This window comes from Bombus pyrosoma, linkage group LG14, assembly GCF_014825855.1.
Source record: "Bombus pyrosoma isolate SC7728 linkage group LG14, ASM1482585v1, whole genome shotgun sequence".
Taxonomy (NCBI): Eukaryota; Metazoa; Arthropoda; class Insecta; order Hymenoptera; family Apidae; genus Bombus; species Bombus pyrosoma.
In genome coordinates this window covers 10,121,165-10,141,938 of record NC_057783.1, presented here as the reverse complement: position 1 = coordinate 10,141,938, position 20,774 = coordinate 10,121,165, and the positions used below count along the sequence as shown (strand labels likewise).

General features: G+C 35.5%; 1 protein-coding gene across 5 annotated transcripts in view; it reads left to right on the top strand.

Moving 5' to 3' along the window:
* The first annotated feature begins 6,716 nt into the window (after window positions 1-6,716).
* LOC122574648 (dipeptidase 1-like) overlaps window positions 6,717-20,774 on the top strand; it is a 150,823-nt gene continuing 136,765 nt past the window's right edge. For 3 of the 5 annotated variants that reach the window (XM_043742448.1, XM_043742453.1, XM_043742450.1), the window contains exon 1: window positions 6,717-6,924. The gene's annotated coding sequence lies outside the window, so the exon portion shown is untranslated. Of the gene's footprint in view, window positions 7,354-20,774 lie in introns of all 5 variants that reach the window. The other 2 variants (XM_043742452.1, XM_043742449.1) reach the window with 2 other exon arrangements.

Sequence of the window (20,774 nt, the reverse complement as noted above, 5' to 3'; positions counted from 1 at the left end):
AAAAAAGAGTCTAGAAAAAGAGAAACATGTACATATATCAATAAAATTGGAAATCAATCATTTATTTTCCAACGAGAATTTTATTCATTTCTTTTTCCTTCTACGCGTTTCAAGTTTCCTACTTTCCTCGTATGCATTTTCGTGAACATCTGTTTATACATTTCCATAAATTCCTCAAATACTTAAAGAAATTACTACGAAAACAATGTATCCTTTTGAAATTTTCAATCAAGTATTTTTTTATACCTGCTTGAATTTGTATCACTCTTGTTGTACAAACGACATAGCTGTCTGTACAGTCCAGTGACGGGATATAATGCAGCTAGCATCAAAGTGAGATTTATATGAAAATTTGAAATTTTTCGATAACTCTGTCACATTATGATATTGCACTCACGCCCCGTGCTCCTGTTTTCGCTGATCCCTAATGATACACTCGTTTCAACAGCAGAAAATATCGACGGACAAGTGTCAATTCTCTTACAAACTAGACGTGAAAATAATTAAAACGGGAATGGTAACGTCCCTAACGTTCCAATTATTCAACTTGGAAAAATTCGATGGATCTTAATTCTAAATGTATCAAAATTTGACCTACCGTGGCAAATAACATCATCTATCAAGAGGTAGACATATAAAAAAAATTTATTGAGAAGTTTTGTATCAAATGTATCGCAATGAATGGGTTCGTAATATTTTAAATGATATATAGAATTTCAGAAATATAAACTGAGGTTGAAAACAATGAGCAAAGGAACCGAGACCTATAGAAGAATGAATTATGCTGTATCTTTGTCACGTTCTGCCATATTGTGTCACATTGTCTATGCGTGATTCACGCAAGCACGTGATTAAGACAATGATCGTGTTAATAACCCAACAGCTAATCGAAAATATATCTGCCGGAGGTAGACAGGTTTATATTAAAAGATAATCTAATTATGGCGCTGCAACATCGTTGATAGGTATTAATGACGCAGTTCCCAGTTGAATTAATTACACGCGTTTCTGCGTAACTTTACCCGGCTGGTTTCGAGTTATTGATTGGACCATTCGAAACGCTCGATATCGCGTTCTGCATTCTACTTACGACATTTATTCTCTAACTTCGCCTCTTCAAATAAGTATTGGAAATTAATTTCGATGTAAAACTGGATTAAATCGCGGAAATATATTCTTTTGCGATTCTCCATTATTGCATCCTGTTTCGTGAGCGGAATTACATGAAACGTAATAACATCGTACTACTCCCAAAGAGTTTAATGAGCCCTGATTATGCAGCGTGCGTCAGATTTTAAGGGACAAACTTGAAGGACATAGCGAAGAAAAAGAAATATTAATATGAACTCACTATAAACCAATATTCTTAAAGTGAAAATTCATTTTGCGGATGATTTTACGGTTTAGTAATATTTTCTTAAATTCCTATTAGAAATATATTAATAATAATTGACTGTCGTGCAAATATAAATATCTTTGTGACAAAGTGCGTTTTTGGTTTCTTTGATAAATCAGATACACAAAATTCGGTAAGTAAAAGTATGTATACTTTTATATATACTAAAGTGTAGACTTTGTACGAATTTATCGAAAGGAATTGTTTTAGCTGATGGAATTATTTATTCCAACTACAACCGGGACACATTTCGACAGCTTCTAAAAACGATCGGACCTTTCATAAAAAGTCCAGAATATGCTGGTAGTTTCACGTTTTACAACTATTTCCTTGAAACAGCGCAATTAAATTCCAACAGACGTGGCTACAAGCTGGGAGAGGGATCCGAATCTACTTAAAATTAAATTAAGAACCGTTTAAAACTCTTCTCTCTCTTTCTGCTGACAGCAAACGCTGGTTTTGTCAGCCCACTATCTTATCACCCCCTTTTTCACGGAGATGTGTCCACGAAAAAAGCCTGAAAACCACTGGCATTTTGCTATAACTTAGTGACTATGCTTTACCAAGGATAATCTACGGTTGGCCTCATACCTTCTGCTTGGATGAATGTTAGAAATGTTTTGGAAACTTCGTTTACGGTTTTATTTTGATTCGTATGTAGGGGGATTTCGAAACGAAAACTGTGTTACGAGCGCAAACATGATCCATGTGAAAATACAGAGTATTAATTCTTTTTAACGCAAGTTGAATGGTTGCGTGGAAAGTTTCCTCCAGCATAACGCTGGAAACATGGCTTCTTATGTGAATGAATATCAGTAGCGGTAGTTGAGGATTAACTGCTCAGAATGATTGAATTAATATATAGGAGGAATCGTTTTGCGAACGATATCCATTCATTCACAAAAATATTTGAAGTCTTACCCTGGAAGAATTTCGTGTACAATATATTGCGCGTCATATTTTAATAATTTTATTTATAATAGAAGCCTCAAGTTCTCCCAGAACTGAAGTCTCTCTAATTTGCAGAGCAGAACGAAATCTGCAAAATTATAGAGAACTTACTTTCTACAACCGTAAACTATGTACCGCCTTGTGTATACATATAAAGAAGGGTAAACAGTTCAAAGAAACGATGCATGTACAACAAGCAGAAGCCAGAAAGAAACAAATGGAGGGAAAATAGGGGGAGACTTAACGATCAAGATAAAAAGAACAAAGTGATATCTAGAGAAAGAGAGATGAAAGAGAAAGGGGGAAATAGAGAAAGAAATCGTGAAAGAAATTCTGAAAGCTATACAAAGGGAAAGGGACATACGGGGTGAAAAGGGGAGGAGTAAGAATAATAGAGCGTGGAAAAGCAGAGGACAGGGAAAAGGAGTTCTGCAGGTGGAGGGGAGCTACGTTAAAGCATATTTATCGTTCCGCAGTAATAATTACCTCTTAAAAGCGAAGGATACGTTTACAGTAATTGTGGCCAGGACAACGGGTTCAAATAAATTCGTCTGTTTCGCACGGTGCATTGGTTATGCAGAACATTGGAAGGTAGCGTATACGTTTCCCCTAATTTTAGATTGTCCGCCGTTGGGAAGCGGAATTTCCCTAAATTCAACAGCTGAACGTCAGTTTTTGATCTTTTTTCGACATCTCTTGTTGGGAACATCTGTCTTCGACGTTATGAATATCTTACATGTCGAACAGAATTTTCCTCCTTCCTTTTATTATACATCGGTTGCAGTATGATTTGGTGGCGCGAAAACATAAGTAGAGGCTATAATTTCCAATGTATGTTGATCTTTGAAATATAGACCCACGGTCCTTTAATAATAATGAAAAGATAATATGTAACTAGACCGCACGTTAAATGTGCAATAAATGTTAGATGCATAAAAATTATGCAAAATATGCTACCAATATTTTTTATATAACATTGATATATCGAAGATTAGTTGTGATAGATAGTATGTTTACCAGTATATTTAACAATACTTTTTGGTACATACAGTTTGTGTCGTAAGAAATTACAAGCACTTTGTGCAAGCTTGCAATTGTAAACAATAACGTTATAACAACAATAACGATAAGATAACGGCTAAAACATAGTTCAAAAAATATATGGATTAGAAATGACTCAGTAATCGCCATTCACCGGCCGTCATCCGCCGGCCAAGAATTAATCGAGTGTAGACTTAGCCTTTGATGTTTAATCTTTTGACCACATATACCAATATACTGTTTCCGCTAAACGATTTTTTAGGACGAATCGTGGCTATAGTGCTTCTCCTTTCCATCCTGCATTGAAAACTGTGTATTGGTTGTTACTATGCGGGAATAATTTCACGTGTTTGTATCCTACAGTCACTTACGAAAGCTATAGTTGCTATTTTAATTTACATCTCTTGAGTAAACCTGCCTGCAATCCTAAGTTTCCAACAATGCTGCAGTACAATAAAACTCGTATCATTAAGTAATCCTTTCCTTCAAATTAAAAATTTCTTAATTAAGTTAAATGATAATTAAATTAAATTAAATAATATTTTTCTTCAAATTAAAAATTGATTGTTTAAATTGTACCTATGTACTTGCATCTTAGAATAGAAACGACCAGAAAGGGTAGCGACAGTTGTCAGAAAGTGGAAAGGCAGCATCCCTTGTAACTGCGCGAAAATGAAGTCGTTTGTTTCGCAGGCATCCGATGCGCGAATACAGGAAGAAGAAATTCGAGAGCTGGCATTTCTCACCCAGTAAAGAACCAGCTCGACATTCCTACAAGCTATTCCTTTGTAATCTATACGGGTCGTCTTAGGAAGAAGACAGAGGAAAGAGAGGAGGATCCATCAGAAGCTATGTCTTTTTTCATCCTCACATTCATCGGGGATAAAACGATAGCTTCGAGTGCATTCCAACGAATGATAAAGACGATGTCGACGCTTGTTTTATTTCCCCTTCTAAGACAGTTGACAAATACACGTAAGATTTTTGGTCGTTCCTATAAGTTTAGAGATAGGCCTAGAAAGATGAGTCTACGACTGTCTTTTTAAGTAATTTTTAATTGCGTGCCAAATTGCACATATTATTAACAACCACGAAGAGTATAGAATAAGGATATAAAAGTATAAGCAACTCATACTTTTATGAACATAATTAAAGGAATGAAACCTAAACAGAAATTTGTTTTACCTACTAAATATAACGAATAATACACTATGGATATTTCATATATTGTTGCGAATTATAATATATATTCTTTACATTTCTGTATCATCATGTCTTTTATAAATGTATAAAAGTCTGTAGTATAATAACAATAAATGGAATATATTGAAGATGGATTAGGATTCAACATCGGGTCTTTCAGAAGAGAGAAAACTTTGAAGTTCGTTTTTTGTCACCGATATTTCCAAAACGTATGGACAAAGGATAAGTTAATTTATCAATTTGTATGGTAATTTCAAATTATATAAATATTTAGTTTTACAAATTAGCACCGAAGATAGCAATGAGTTTGAATTATTATTGAATAATAAATAATAAGAGTAATTAATCATTATTAGCTTTAAAGAGTAATTAATTATTGTATCTCTGATAGAAATAATTTCACGATTTTGTTACCCACTGGTTTTTTCTTTAGAATTACATATGGGATACATAAATTTCGGGCCGAGTACTCACATTGTGTAAAGGCACATTCTTCAGAGATCTGTCAATCAAATGTATTTTGCTGGATCTTTTAAATCCAAAGCCAGATTTGTGTCATATTTTAGAAAATGTTCTATACGAATGGAAGTTGCTGGGACGTGAAAGGCACTCTAATTTAGACCTTGTCATTTCCACATTGCTGCATTAAAGGCCTCAGAACGTAAAAATAGGGTAAAAGGCCTTTCATGAATTATCAATATTGTTCATATCTTAAATTCATATCTTAAAATCAATAACCAACCAAGCAATATGCAAAGTCAATCGACTTAAATATTCGATCGATGTGGCAAAACTTTACGGATCGATTTTCCACTTCGCCTAATTAACACGTTATGGCAAGATGTACAAGTAACGCGAGAATGTGTTACGCAAGTACGGAACTTTTATGCAAGCAACTAGCAACTTCTTTATTAACAACAGTTGTTTCAAGTTAACTTCTCGCAAGCGAAAGTTTCGCTGCGAGGAAAAGGTAGGTTTAAGCGTTTAATCGAGCTTCAGTGTTGCATAACCCTATTCCTTAATACTAAATGCTATTACGATGCAAAATAGTGATCGAAATTATTTATAAAGAGAGAAAAAGAAACATATGAAGCAGTTGCTTCCTACAGAGAAAATGGCAGGAAATTGTCTAGAAGTGCTTGAATTATGAATTATGACATATTTTTTAACAATGAAAATAATTGTGAACCGATTAGTCATCACAAGATTATCTATTATGTTATTTAGACAACTCTTTATAAGACAGCTGGAACTATCATTATCGTATATATGTGTTACAGTACAATTTACTATAAGACACCAACATAACCAACAGCATAATGTACCATAAGAAGACAAGCATAAAAATATAAAGAGAAAACAAGCTCATCCAACATCCAGAAACAATTCCCGTCATAACTATATTAAACCATCTTTCAAATCCAGCATTCTTTCAACAACCCTGTGTCAACCCTTTCCCACTGTCCATCTAAAAATTGAACCACCCGAACAATTACCGCCGCTGGTCGACCGCATAAAGGGAAAATCCAACAATTCCTCCGGAAACGTCACGAAATCGTTCGCCACCAGATCTCACCAGCAGAAGGCACAAGAAAATCAGAAGAACTCTGTGTATCAGAAGAATCGCGCGGTAACGGCGTGCCTGTACGGGCGAGAGCGCGCACGTTCACGTAGTAGATAGAAAGAAACGGAGAGAGTCGGAGCGACAGAGCATCATCCTGGAGGCAGAGATTCTCCTGGAGGCCACGAGCTTCTGCGACTTTTCCTCCGGCAGCGGTCGGAGCTTGCGCGAGGCCAGCTCCGTTCTGCTCCAGAGAAACATCGTGGAGGGAGGATGGCGAAGAGGAACGGAGAATGGGAGGCTGCAAGTGCGAGTGAAATGACACGAGTGAAAGGACGAAGAGGTAGGCGTGAAACAGAGGTGAAAAGAAGAGGATAGAGAGCGTGTGTGCAGCGACGGTTCCAACGGATGGAAAGAGATCGCGCGGGAAGAGATCGACGACTGCGGAAGACCATGGAAAAGAGCGAGAGGACCCGATCGTGGGATGAAGCTTTCGGGGGTTGTCGGGTTGCCATGGCAGCTACCCCGGCCGGGTAGCAGACCCCAGTCTTGCCGCGGCGGTCGCCGAGTGCGCAACGGCTCTGTTCCTTGTTTCCTTTTCGTCGTTGTCTCCCCGAAGAACGCTCGGTGATATATACTCGGTTCTTGCGTGGCTCGTTCTCCCCGGTTCTGGTGAATTAGTCTAGTGGTTACAAACCCTGGCAAGTGCGCGCTACCGTCTAACCGGATGCCCGTAGTCGAACACGGCCGGCTGACAGATAACCAGTAGAATGTAATTCTTCGCCGCTTGTTTTCGCTCGAGTGATCACCACGCGTGAATACCTGGTCGCGCCAGTTGTCCCTTGATCGAGAAATATCTCTTTCCTTCCCTTTTTCTTTCTTTTCCGCCTGGTTAGAGTGGACCAACGAGATTTGTAAATTGTAGTCGTAAATCGGAGATATATCGGCGTGAGAGAAATTATACGAGAATCGGTGAATTGATTTCTATGAGAATGATCAACGTCGTTGCTCTGTAGTAGTTTCGTAGAAACGTCTTTATTCGTGGATCGAGAGTCGGCTGAAAGTCGGAGAGAAGATTGCGGCCGAGATCGTAAAGTCGAGGAAACGCGTGGCTAAGGGAAGCTCGCTAAGTGTCTTGGAAAGTTACAAACTAAACGATCTCGGGGATGAGGAATCACTGTCTCCTGAGAAATTTGTTGACGTACGTGGAGTATAATATCTGCGTTCAAGATTCTTTTTGCAGGTTTCTTGATTAAATATTTGGCAATCTTTAGCCATGATTCCGTTATTGTAGTGGAAACAAAGGATATGACTCATTTTATTTATCAGAAAGGAAAAATTTGGAAACGACATATGTCGTCTTTCTCTAGGTTTTCCGATTAAATGTCTGGCATCCTAAAGAGATGATTACGTTGATAGTTTTACTGGTGTTGATTTTATCGTACAAGATAGGAATATAATTCGTTCCATTTCAGTGAGAGTTCAGAAATTAACATTTTTGTTTTGAGCAATTTAAAATTAGTTTAAAAACGACATATGCAGTGCGAACTCTACTTCCCTTTTCTTCGATTTCGTGGACAAATACAATAAATTCTGCATGTGCAAATACGTTATTAGTTATATTGGGTTAGTGTTACTAGAAGTAAAAAATATAACTTGCTTTATATGAATAGAGGCCTAGAGGTTAATAAGCTCTTTGTTTGTCAAAATTTTTAAATATACATGGAGCATAATAATCTCTGCGATTTCGTACTTACATATCTGCATTCTATTACAGCTATTGTATCAATAGATTTATCCTAGGAGTGACGAGTATGACTTGTTTCGTATCAATAGAAGCGTCTGCTTTTGAGGATTTTCGAAATGAAACGTGCAATATAAAATCTGCTCTCGGGACTCTTTTTCTCGGTTTAGTGTTTGAATCGATAGATATGATTGTGTTTTTAATTTTAGCGGTGATTTTGTAATAAAAGTGTAGAATACATAGCTGGTTTTGCACAAAGTTTGTTTGCCAGAATTTTGGAGGATCAAAGTTCGCGAAGTGCTCCGAATCTTCGATACTTGTTTTCGTTAAGCTGCCTGATAGTTTCATAGGAGTTTTAAATTGTACTTCAAAAGGAGGAAGGAAGGATGTTTTTATTGGTGTTTGTTCGTATCGCGCTTTACGCGACTATTTACTCGAGTTTGTAAAACAGACACGGTATGAAGAATTAGCAGGATTCGATTGACCTGGATTCGTATGATGAAGATAGCTGATGGGATCCCGTTTCTTGCTTTTACGGATGACCCAAGATTCTTTTTCTCAGTTTGCAAATCTGAGGTTGCATCTTCGGCTTGATTTCGTAGAAATGTGAACAAATTCTATCTTTCGGTGGATTTTCACGTGATGTAAAAATATTTGAAATCTTAAGAATTAATGGGAACTCTCGTCATATTCAGAATCTGGCAGTGAGTTTCAAGTCCTGTTTGAAATATGGTCTTGTTTTGTTATAAGACGTCAGGTTCCATGGAAAAATTAATGGAACTCTGTCCACATCCAGAATCTGACAGTTGGAAAATTTTCTAATTTTTTAATTCGTAAAATGTTAGCGAGCTTTAAGTATCCTAAATTTCTGTAAGTAAGTTTCTGTTTGAAATATTTTCTTGTTATTTTAGAAGATGTCAGGTTTAGAGAGAAGAGATTATTATTACAGTAAACACATTATTATAACATGTCAGATGTTGCCAAGTTAAATACTATGTATGCCATGTAAAAGAAAACAGCACAGCAATTAAACACTATTTATATAGTTATATAATATTACGTAGATACAAATTTTGAAAATATCACTTTTGAACGTATAATGAAAAATATATCTGATTAAAAAACTACGCTCACCACTGTACATATTGGAATATTGCAATATAATTGAAAAAGTTGCAAAAATTCTTAACTTTTTCCGCTAGTCTGTCGCGTTTTTCGGATACTCTAAGAATTTGGATACATTCGTATCGAGTGTATGAATGCGTTTCAGTACAGTGTCAGCTAATAGATAAATAAATCAGGCTGACTCTCGCTCCCGTTGATGATTTTCCACTGACTCGAGCGTTCCTAATACTCGTCCGGCTAAATCGCCACGCGGATCTGCCGCGACAAACAATTTTCGCGCGACGACGCCCCGTCGCGTCGTCAGGATGGCTCGTTTACTTCCGTTAACAAGTTCACGCCGCGTCCTCGCGTGATCTCGTTCACGGGAGTCTTGCGAAATAGAGGTGAGACTAGTTGAGAAACACGATCCTTCGTTGGCGCGGCTTCGTCGACGCGAGATAAGCGGAAGAACGTAATTTTGAGAATTGAAGTAGATTCTCCCGCTTCGTCTTTCTCTTCTTTCCTTCTATTTTCTGTCTTGATCTCACGTGTCGAGAATTCATGCTAAGCTCTCTGAATACTTCTGATCATCTTTCGTTGATTTTATAAAAGAAACGATACTTCGCATTTTTGAGTCTTTATACGTTTTTCGAGTAAAGACCAAGGAATTACACGAAGTGAGAAAGAAAAGGGATCTAAGAATGTTTTTATGTTTATAGTAGGTGCTTGCCAAGAGGAATGGAAAATACTTTATGACGAAATGTCGATGTTATACATGTGAGTTTGTTTTTAGATTTGAGAGATATGTTTGATGTCTCCTATTTCCATTTTGATACGAGTGGCAGCCGCGGGTCATAGATCGACGTACATGTTCAAATACATATTCCTTCGACGTCTCGTGTTGCACGGCATTTTTAAGTAAACTAAGATATCAGAATAATGCTAGTAGTGACTGAAGTAAACAGTCCAGAATAAACTAGACTAACTGTTCTGTTCTTATTTTATCAAGCAGGAGAAACAAATTTATAAAATTATGGAGCATTAGAATGATTGTTAATACACGGTATATATTTCAATATTTTACAAGGGCGAGACATTACAATCCATCATTTTAATCACATATGGAACCAAATGAATCACTTTCGTTTGCATATTTTTAAAACATGTGACGTTTACAAATAACTGATAACTGTGGACTTAACATACACACGCGGACGACAGAAATTAATTGATCATAATATTTAAACTTTCAATTTGATTATTGAAATTCACGTACAAGGATATTAATCAGGTTATGAAGCACAATATTGCAAGAATGATGGTACGATATACTAAGTAACATAATAATTTTTATCCCTTTGAATATTTCTCACAATTTTTGAAGATATGAGAAATCTTTATTAACGAAGTTTGTATTAGATTGTCCCAAAAATTTCTTTCCTTTCATAAGTGAAATAATAGATGCACAATATTTGTTATCTTATATTATTTTACGGATTTATGTATCATCCATTTTATAGTAATAGAATAAAATGGATCAAACTTAATTCAATAAAATAATATAAAACAAAAAATGTTGTGCATCTACTACTTCCTTATAAAACGGAAGGAACTTTTGGGACAACCTAATATGTCATAAAGAACTCTGTTATTATTTTTTTTTTTTTTATTTGGAAGGGTACGATATTTCAAGGTCACCTTCATTTTTTCAAATAGTATGCTATATCTTCTTTTATAAGCAGTGAAATTATGAGTGTTTGGATCACTTCGACGAATTTCAGTATTACTTTAAAAACATACATTCTTTAAAAACCTGTAACAGCCACCGGAAGGAATTCGTTATCGGAAAGGACAGAAAATTAAAAAAGAAGGTCTGAAATTCATTGATAGCAAAAAGTTGTTAAAGGAAGTAGCGCATATGCTGTTCAATAAAATGCCAATTGTGTGACGATATATCGGCTTTAAAGTTATCGCTACGAATTTTCTGAATAAACTAATATATTTCTAAGAAACCATATTGTAATACATAAGTGGATTGCCGATATTTATGCATTTATAGGTTTAAAGATATGCACAAATATAATATGTAAAAATATATAAACTATTCAAGACATAGTCCTCCTTGTAACATTCAATAAGCGAAATAGATTTGTATTTAAGATTTGTATTTTCTATAGTCGTCTATCCAAAAAATATAGATTCCGACGAACACGACAATCTACTTATGAGATAACCTAATAGTAATATGTACTACACAATAACATAGAAATCGTGGCTCACTGAATTCCCAAATGGAACGCAACACCAACTCAGTTTTCCCACCCGAACCTCGGAAACTTTGCAAATACACGATCATCCCTTCAGCGGCACCCCGGAGCAGTCGCGAAAAGAGTTTCGCGAGACACAATCTCCAAAAAACGATTCTCCATGGCGAATATTCCGCGAAGTTCTCTTCGCGCCGGTTCTTCTCGGTTTCTTCGCCTTTGCAACCAGTTGCTTCGCGTGACGTTTCGTTTTTTTTCCCGAAGCCTCATGTCGCGCCTGTTTCCTCAGCGGCTCCATAGAAGCGTCGCGTTTGCACGCTTTTCCTCGAGAGGAGCGAACCTCCATTCTTTCCATCGAACGCACACACGTTCGATAGTCGCCAGTCGATCGTAATTCTTTCTCTGGGAGACTTCTCAGACTTTTTACACCGGTGCCACAGAGATTTTCACGAGACGATCGCCCCGAGGCTCGATATCGGGTCTGATATCCGCTCGATATCGATCGTTGACTAGAAGCTAGTGTCGTGTTCGCCAGAAGCACGTGGAGTCGATGGATTGATTGGCAACGGTTCAACCACGTCGTAAATAAAACGTACGTGACAGTGAGCCTCTAGCAATGTCTGGATAAATAGCGATCTCTTGTTATCTTTCTAGACGTTTCCTATCTGATTTCTTTCTTCATTTGTTCTTTCTTTATAGCTAGCTCTTTTCGTTTATAGGAAGGAAATGTTGGTTTGAGGATCTCTGGTTTCCGTGACCGAAATATAGCTCGGGTTTGAAAGAATTTTAGGTGAAATGCAAAAAAAAAGTGATCCTTTTACTTTTATTCCAAGATGAAGTTTAAATATCACGAACATATATTCGATGAATATCATAAACAAATGTTAGAAGTCGACTTTATGTAAAGAAATTAAAGAAATTATTGCGTGGAAACTTTATCCGTTTCATTTTTTGCAAGATATTGTATGTACATCAATTTCTCACGAAAGTGTAAAAGTACAATCGTCTTCTAATTATAATCATCTTTGTAAACTTTCTTGTAATTAGATTCTTATAGTCGTCTACATTAGATACTGCGTTACCTTTTCATGACAAAGCAACGAGCAGTCGTTTGCGAATTCTCGTGTTCATGAATGGTGAATCACGAATCACGGAGTTTAATATTAACAGATTCTTCCTGTTCCATCTGTTACTCGTGAAACCTGTTAATCGTGCAAGTGTTTGGCGAAAGAGTTGATATCTGCGAATAATTTCAGCTTCTGAGTATGTGCCCGACGTTGGAAATCGTATCTCTGATCTTTCAAACGACCGTGACCGATATCAAACGTTAATTGGAATTGAATTCGTGTTAAAGACTTTAATTAACGTGCGACTAGGATACCATAGTGATATTTTGCCAATGAGAACACGTGCAGTGAAATTACAGTGCGGGGAACCGACCAGTCAAAGTGAAGGAATGTAATATATCGAAATGAATGGGAATGATATGTATTTTAGTTTTATTTTTCGTCGATTTCATTGGAAAAGTAAATGATAAGTGGGTGTTGCACGATGAACGTCGCAAAGTGATAATTGGAGATTCCAATGAGTATTTACGAGGATATTTGGAAAATAGTTTGAAACCCAAGCGCGAAATATTACGTGGAAACAAGGTAAAGTATTGGCAAAATTTGAAAACTTCTGAAGTATATATATATATATATATATATATATATACATATATAGACCAAGATAAACCAATTTTAGTACCGTTGGCTATTAATTATAAATAAAGTAATGACTTCTTTTACTATTTTATGTCATTTCCTTTCCTAAATTTTGCTCATTTTTGTATCAAATATTTTTAATTACATATATACAGAGTATTTAAAAGACATTCGGATAGTTCCATATTAACGCTAATTGATTCTTTGATTAATACTCAGTGCATCAGCCCCTTCTTCCCAACATAAATTTCAGTTAAGGTAAACATGCGAATTTCAATGTAAAAATTTTCCTGGCGTATCTAAGTAATTCTCTACAAAATTTTTTTCGCATTTTGCAATTTTACAAAGGGAATAGCAATTTTGTATAGTTGGTTTTGCAAACTCTACCATTTCTATTGCGAATTTAAATCGAAAATTTACATCCGAGCAATCCCTGAAAAAAATTGTAACAACGCAATAAAATAAAAAGCATATGAAAACTTTCTGCCAGGTACTTTCATGAATAACAGTATTTCAGCGAACTGCAATCGTAACGATTTTCACCAGGGAAGCTATCGAACCGTAGAAGTCTAAACCGGGAATATCGCGAGTTTCGATCATGTTAGACCGGCTCGGCAATCGAGCGCGACAAGACTGATATTCTAGGGTGATTAATTCGACGGATTCGAAAGCAAATAGCTGCGCTTCCTCCCGATACCACCTGGGGATCCTAGCTCGTTGATTTTTACGCAGCCCGCCGCAATTTCATTCTTTCTGCCTCAAACAAGATCGTTCCCGCTTTTTATAGATTCTCGATAATTAAATCGATTGCGAATCACTTCGAACCGAGTTTCGGATTTCAAGCTCGATGATTGCTTGCCGTCGAATTAATTAGAATACCAAAATGTGCTAGTTACCGAGCTATCACTGTTACATGATTATTTGTTCGATTTAAATAATTAAACATGATAACAAAGTTTTGTCATCTTTCGTGATTCTATTTGACTTCGAAGTGCCCAAACTCGTTTATTTTTATGTTAACCCGAAATTTTATTATCCCAACTTTATTCCGATATAATCTTTCGTACTAAGATATTAACGAGTTCAAGACAAATAATGAGAACATCCACTACTTACTATTATTAAGCGAATGCGCTGAAGTTTCATAGAATTTGGAACGAGATTTTAAGGAATCAAAGTTTTAACTTAGATTGTTAATATTCTATTACGCGAATAGTAAGTTCCTTAATTTCTTCGTGAGTCTGGAGTAAGTTTTGTACCTCCGAGGCAATTTGTTTTCTCGAATATTTTCTCCCGTTGGAAGACAAGAAGAATGATTAAAATGACAATTCATTTATGGAAATCACGCAGTGATTTAAATAACAGACTTTTCGAAATTGTGACTTTTATTATGTATTTTGTAACACTTTTGGGAAATATAAAGTAAATTGACAATGTTGTAGATTGATGCATACTAAATGTAATGTTGGAAGAACATTAATAATTTCATAGAACTAAATTAAAGTACATAAAATATCTCGATATTTTAAAAATACAAAACGCCTGAAAAAGTATCTTGAAGTTTATTGTTAAATTTCGGTTAGATCGAATGTTAGGATCAGCTATGTTTTGAAAACATGATTGTAATACGATATTAAATTAGACACACTCTAAACCTAACCGATATAGAAAGATTTCTCATATTAAAAGTATGTTAAAAGCATATTGAATGCAATATGTAATTCATTTTGTTACATTCGTTTATACAGCACATGTGCTTTAACCTTTTTTCTTAAAACTACACTCGATAGTTCGACACCAAAGATACAAAATCCCGATTCCTTGTAGTGAAATGATTCATCCGATCTGCTCGTTGATCAACTCTATCAGAGTCGCGTACCTATGGCAGTCGTGATTAGAACACGTAATTTCAGCCCGTTAGTGGGATTAACGATTACATTCTCATCGTGGCAGACAATAAACTGCTTTGCAGATTACACGTTGTGATTCGAGAAACAACCCGTGCTTACGCGGAATTGATGTACTCCTTTTGTTTCGTGTCGGTGTCACTGGAATGTGCCTTGAACGCTTATGTCCGACCATTCACGTCCCTAATCTACTTACTTACATGCGTTTCTCATAATGCATCATGATTTTGTACGTTACTCTCTTCTCATCTTCCTTTCCGTTTATTTATTACTTATTTATTATCGTTCATTATTTTCAGTTTTAGTAACATAATCGTAATCTAATCGATACTTTTTTTTAATTCGTAACATGTCATATACTGCACGTAGAAGATCCTGTAGGGAAAATGTATCCCGATAAGTTTTCAAACATTCGCTCAGTGCATAAAGATTTTAGATAAGCTCATGTAATCCAAATATCTACGGATGTTTGAACTGCACGTTAAGCTCACTGTTCACGCGTCGTCGTAAGAACTGAGAGAGAAGCCGGAAATTTTGGTTCACACGGTGTACGTCAACCTCGTAATAATAATCTGTTGCTGAAAGATATTTGTTCATGCACTTTGTGACTACGTTTACTAGAGAAAATCGAGCTACGTTATTATTAAACTAACAACGGGCTTACATACTCACTTTGTAGTAAAATTAAAATACATTTCCGTTCATGAGCATTAGGCTTATTTCTCAGAGTAGGGTCAAATAATATTTTGAACGAATTCCTAACAATATAAAATGTTCACTTTAATAATTTTGAAATTATTTATTTGCTAGGTTACTTTAAACATGAAAGTTTTCGAAAAATCTTCAGCATAATTAAAATAAAACGTAAACTGGGGAAGCTAAGATGATTCAAGTCAATACTTAAGGCTGGATCAAGTCTGCTCAAAGTCTGAAAGCGACGAAGTTGCAACGCCATGCTTTTAAAAGTTAAATTTCAAATTCGTCTTCTTCTAAATGTTTAACGTTCTCGTAGCAAAGAAAAAGCTTTTAAAAATCCACTTTAACGTCACTAATATATTATAATGCAGTTTTTGTTATATTTTTTAAGCATCAAGTTTTAAACACTAATTTTTAGAAAACAAAATGGTGATAATATTACGCTGTTTCGGTTATTAGTAATTGCAACTATCAATAATTAAAACTGTGTAACAGCTAAAAACTTATTTTTCCTTTCAACTACACAAATAATAGTCATTTTCCTAATAAGTTCTGAAATCCAGTCGCAACCATGTTAATCGTAGAAGAAACATAGGTATAATTAAGTCGAAATAAAAAAAATGTAAATACACTTGGTTTAGTTACAAAAGAAAATCTAGACAGGATCTAAACAAACTAATCTTAAAAAGATTTGAGCCTAATTAAGGATAATGAAAGAAATGTATACGTAATTAATGTAATGATGTAAAATCTAAATGTAATCGAACTAATCGTAAAAAGCTGAACTTTCACTTTCGCAAGAGGGAGGGCACTTTCGTCCATCAGATTTCTATCTCTGAAAGCTTTTCATCCGGATCGAGCCGAAGAGTTTCGCGACGTAGCAAGCGAATGAAAAACGCGGCGAGAAATTCATTCGAAAGGTCCTGGGAGATCCGTACAACCGACTCGATCGTATTTTGTCGTCACTGGTATTCTTTTCTCTCGTCGTGCGAGTGCCGTGTGCGGTGAATTCCCCGTGAAAGTATCTCGAAATGATATTATCGTGAGGAAGCCGTCGAGATTTTATCGGTCCACTTACTTCCAACAAAGACACGCTGCTGCCTTCTTCTCTCTTTCTCTTTCGTGAATTCAAGCTTCGTATCGAACGAAGATGTTTTCGGTTGGGATTCGTTTCACACGAATCTCAGCATTCGTCTGAGAAAACGTCGTTGAATACGACACGTGATTCGCGTGAAACTTGTCGCCAAAGCTTACGAAATTCCAACTAATATTGTCTCTTTACGTTTTTCTTCAATGGCATACATTGTTAGATTGGAATCTGTTCTTAAAATAACAATAAATAATTTTTACGTTGGCAAGAAGAAGCAGAACATAATATACGATTTGGCGGTAAGCATCCATTGATGCTTTGTTCTCTGTACTTGATGTATTTACATAGCAAATAAATTTAACACGTAGCTAAATTTGAAGTTGTATTTCTTTTGATTAAGTTACGTCTAACGTAAATTTAAGTTTGTGGAGGTAAATTAAAAAATTCGATATTAAACGAAACAGTACGAGGTATGTATTCTTTATTTTTGTTGACAAACTATAGACGCATATTTTAGAAATGAAAATAAAGAGAGACACTATGTTATTTTATTTTATTATAAGACTGCTAAATTATAAACAGTATTTATAAACTTCATCTTTAAACAAATGTTTTAAAATTATGCATATTAGATTGTAACTAAATTTTTAATGGACGTAGACTTTATCGTAATATGGAAATCTAGCGCAAAGATAAATAGAGTTCAATCTTTTTACGGATGAATTTATTTACGTCAAAAGGATATAATTATTTTCTATTTCTTTAAAGAAAATATTGTATATTTTGTATTTAACTATTTTTGGAAGGTGTAACGCACATCGTCACTCTTTTAATTTAACGAGGACAACAGGAGAATTAATTTTTTAAGAGAATTAATTATCTTAAAAGATACGAATTAGCTTATTCCTTTAGGAAAATCATTTTATGGAGGAATCAGGAGTTAATCTTTGAGTAAGGAGCAATTCAGTAATCTACTCTCATCTATTATTCGCCATAGTACGGCCTAACTGCTTTGATGAAACGTAAATACGGGAGGAGGAGTGTTACGAATTTTGTATAGTGAACAGGAGAGTTTGCTGAGACTAGTGGAGTGAGTCATTTGTGGCCAGACAACCGCACACGACCTGTAAATTCGTGTTTCGATCAAGTTGCCCGCAGCAGTTTTTGTCAGCACCGATTACGCTAACGTAGAAGTTAAAAGATAGTTCGGACGAGTGAACTACGTAATTTCGAAAATAAAAAGTATACAAAATTGTAAACAGAGCGTTAAAGATTTTCATTAGATGGGAACGATCTGTTTGAAAGTGGATATACTGATTAAAAAACATTCGTTGCCCGAAATCTAGAGTTTGTAATATCTCTTCGTACGATAAAAACATAATTTTTGTTATTTTCATTTACATCGAGTTGTTAGAAATTGGATACACAATGTACACGTTGTAGAATAACGTACAAATTTTTAAACCGTGTCTCTATCTTCTAGTAAACCCAGAGACACGTATCTGCTGTAGTAGCTGCAACAAAATTATGCCAAATCGCTAAATCAGTCTCAAAAAACATCCGCACTATACTCCAACAACATTGTTTAATGTAAACCCGCGGCAGCGGTTTAGCCTGGCTTCCGCGGTCTTGGCTGGTGTAAGCCGCATAAAAAATGGCCCCGCATAAAATAACAATCGATATCGATTTATGCAGATTCCGCCAGTGGAATGAGTATGATTTATGCGAAATTCCCGGTGAGACAGATTCATTGTACGCTCAATTACAGACAGACCAAGCTAAATAATCGAAAGGAGGGGCTGAGATTGGGAAAGGATCGAAATGGATAGAGACAGGGAGTGAGCACGATTGCTTCCTCAAACTAACAAGAGATTAAAACGATTGCTAGACGACGAATGCGGTCAGATTGCATTTGTGTTTGTGTAACATTAGCATATTTATGAAGAGGGAATATTCAGTGACGCGAGGAGGTGCGGGGCAGAGGTGGGTGAATTTAATCGATCTTTGACGAGCAATACGTTCATCTAGCGATTCCCTGTCCGTTCGAATAATTAATTTGATCGGTAATTCGGAATTGAATTTCAGCGAAAGTTTCATGGCGGGTGGGGTGGGGAATCTTCACTTTTTCTACGCAGCTTTGATAAGGCTTGATAAGAGTACTTGGCGATGGGGCAACGTTTTTATTTGCATACCGCGCAAATTATCTTGTCGAGTGACAGGAAAGTTAGATTAAAAATTATGTAAATAATGTTTGACTGCTTCAGAGCGATATGTTGAACGAGGAAGTTTCTTTTAGTGAAGGTAGATATCCTTAGTATTGAAGATTATTGAAAGAAGGAAAGGAAAACATAACATTTTATTATGATTTTCAACGAGAATTATACAATTATATTATACAAATATATTATCATTGCTTTTTCTACCACAGTTTTATTTTCTAGATATATAAAAACTGTTTAAATAACATACATGTATATAGATTCTAAGGGGCACGCCAGTAGAGTATTGATTGAAAAAAAATGATTTTTTATATTTTCAACTGTAGCGAAAACTTCTATAATATAAAATTCATTTTAGCTAAACGTTACGTTTCAATTAAACATCTACAAATTACTAGAATCCATAAACTTGTTTTCACTGCGAAAGAAAATAGCGTTTGAGTAGAATCAAATTGAAACAGAATGTCCGCAAGAGCAGGAAAAATAAATGGTAAAATAAATAAAGCTTTGATAAAAATACAAAATACGATTCGTTCGTCCAAACAATTGGAAAGGTTCTTATAACGGATATAAAAATAATTCTTTTTGATTTGTTCCTGAGTAAACATACCATCTGTCTCTTATCGTTTCTTTCAATAGACACTTGGGCACGTTTTCTCATAGAAGTTCACACATGTCCTAAGATCCTGAGATTTTCTTCTATTTGTCGATCAGAGTTCTCACTTTCCTCTTTTCAGTTTGATATAACGATTCATAACACAAATATATACTCGAAACATAAAAATGTATAACATACGATAAATCATAAATACACTTGGAATATTGATGTACATATAAATTATTTTAATCCGATTTATTGAAACAGAAGGAAGTATAGATCAGACACATACGCTTTGGAGCATACCTATAGCGCCACTGAAGCTTTTAACATTTTCGAACTTTAAGAAAATAATTTGAAGAAGTCATTTGCATAATGTGGAAGAGCGTTGCTGATGCTAACAGGTTTCAAGCGAAAATCATCGAAGTTGCCTATGCATATGTCAAGATATAATCAGAAACTGTTTTACCATCGGAGCAAGATAATAGCGCCAGCTTCACTTTTAACTTCTTTCAAGTGTCTCTTTTATAAAGTGTTTAGCGAACACAAAGTTTTTCGATTAATTTAGAATGCTACGCGATAACTATCTCACCGAAGAAGAACAAGATGCGATTTTAACATACAAAGAACAAAAATTGGGAATTGTTGAAATCGCACGTAAATTCGGGCGATTTCATAAAGTTGTACTAAATTTTTACGTGATCCTACTACGCGTGAAGAAAACAAGAATGGTGTATCTAAAAAGAAGTTATCTCGCCGTACTGAAAGACAAATTGTTAAAGTTGCGCGCAATACATTAAAAAGTTACATTAAAAAGGAACTGTGAAGGAATGTGATCTCAACCTTTCTGGTTGGACCGTTCAACGTGTTTTTAAACGTAATCCGCACATTATAAAACAAAAAGTGATGTGAGCATCTACGTTCTTAAAACGTCACAACGTAGTCAGACTTCAATACGTTCGTAAAAACATGAGTAGAAATTACAATAATGCAAATTAATTTTCACCATTAATAAATCGAGAGCTAAGTTTATGTTTAATATGCCTTACTTAATTCACTGTTTACCTTCGTAAGGAAGGAAAGTACTCCTCTAAGCATAATTCCAATGGAGGAACACTTATTATGTGGCGTGCATTCTGCTGCAAGGGTAAGCTTCAATTTGCTTTCCCTACTTCAAAAATGAATAGTACAGAGATTGATATTGATATTTTGAAAAATAATTTAGTACCTAGTAATTTAATACTTATCAGCAAGATAATGCCCCAATACATAAAAGCTGAGAAATCACAGCATG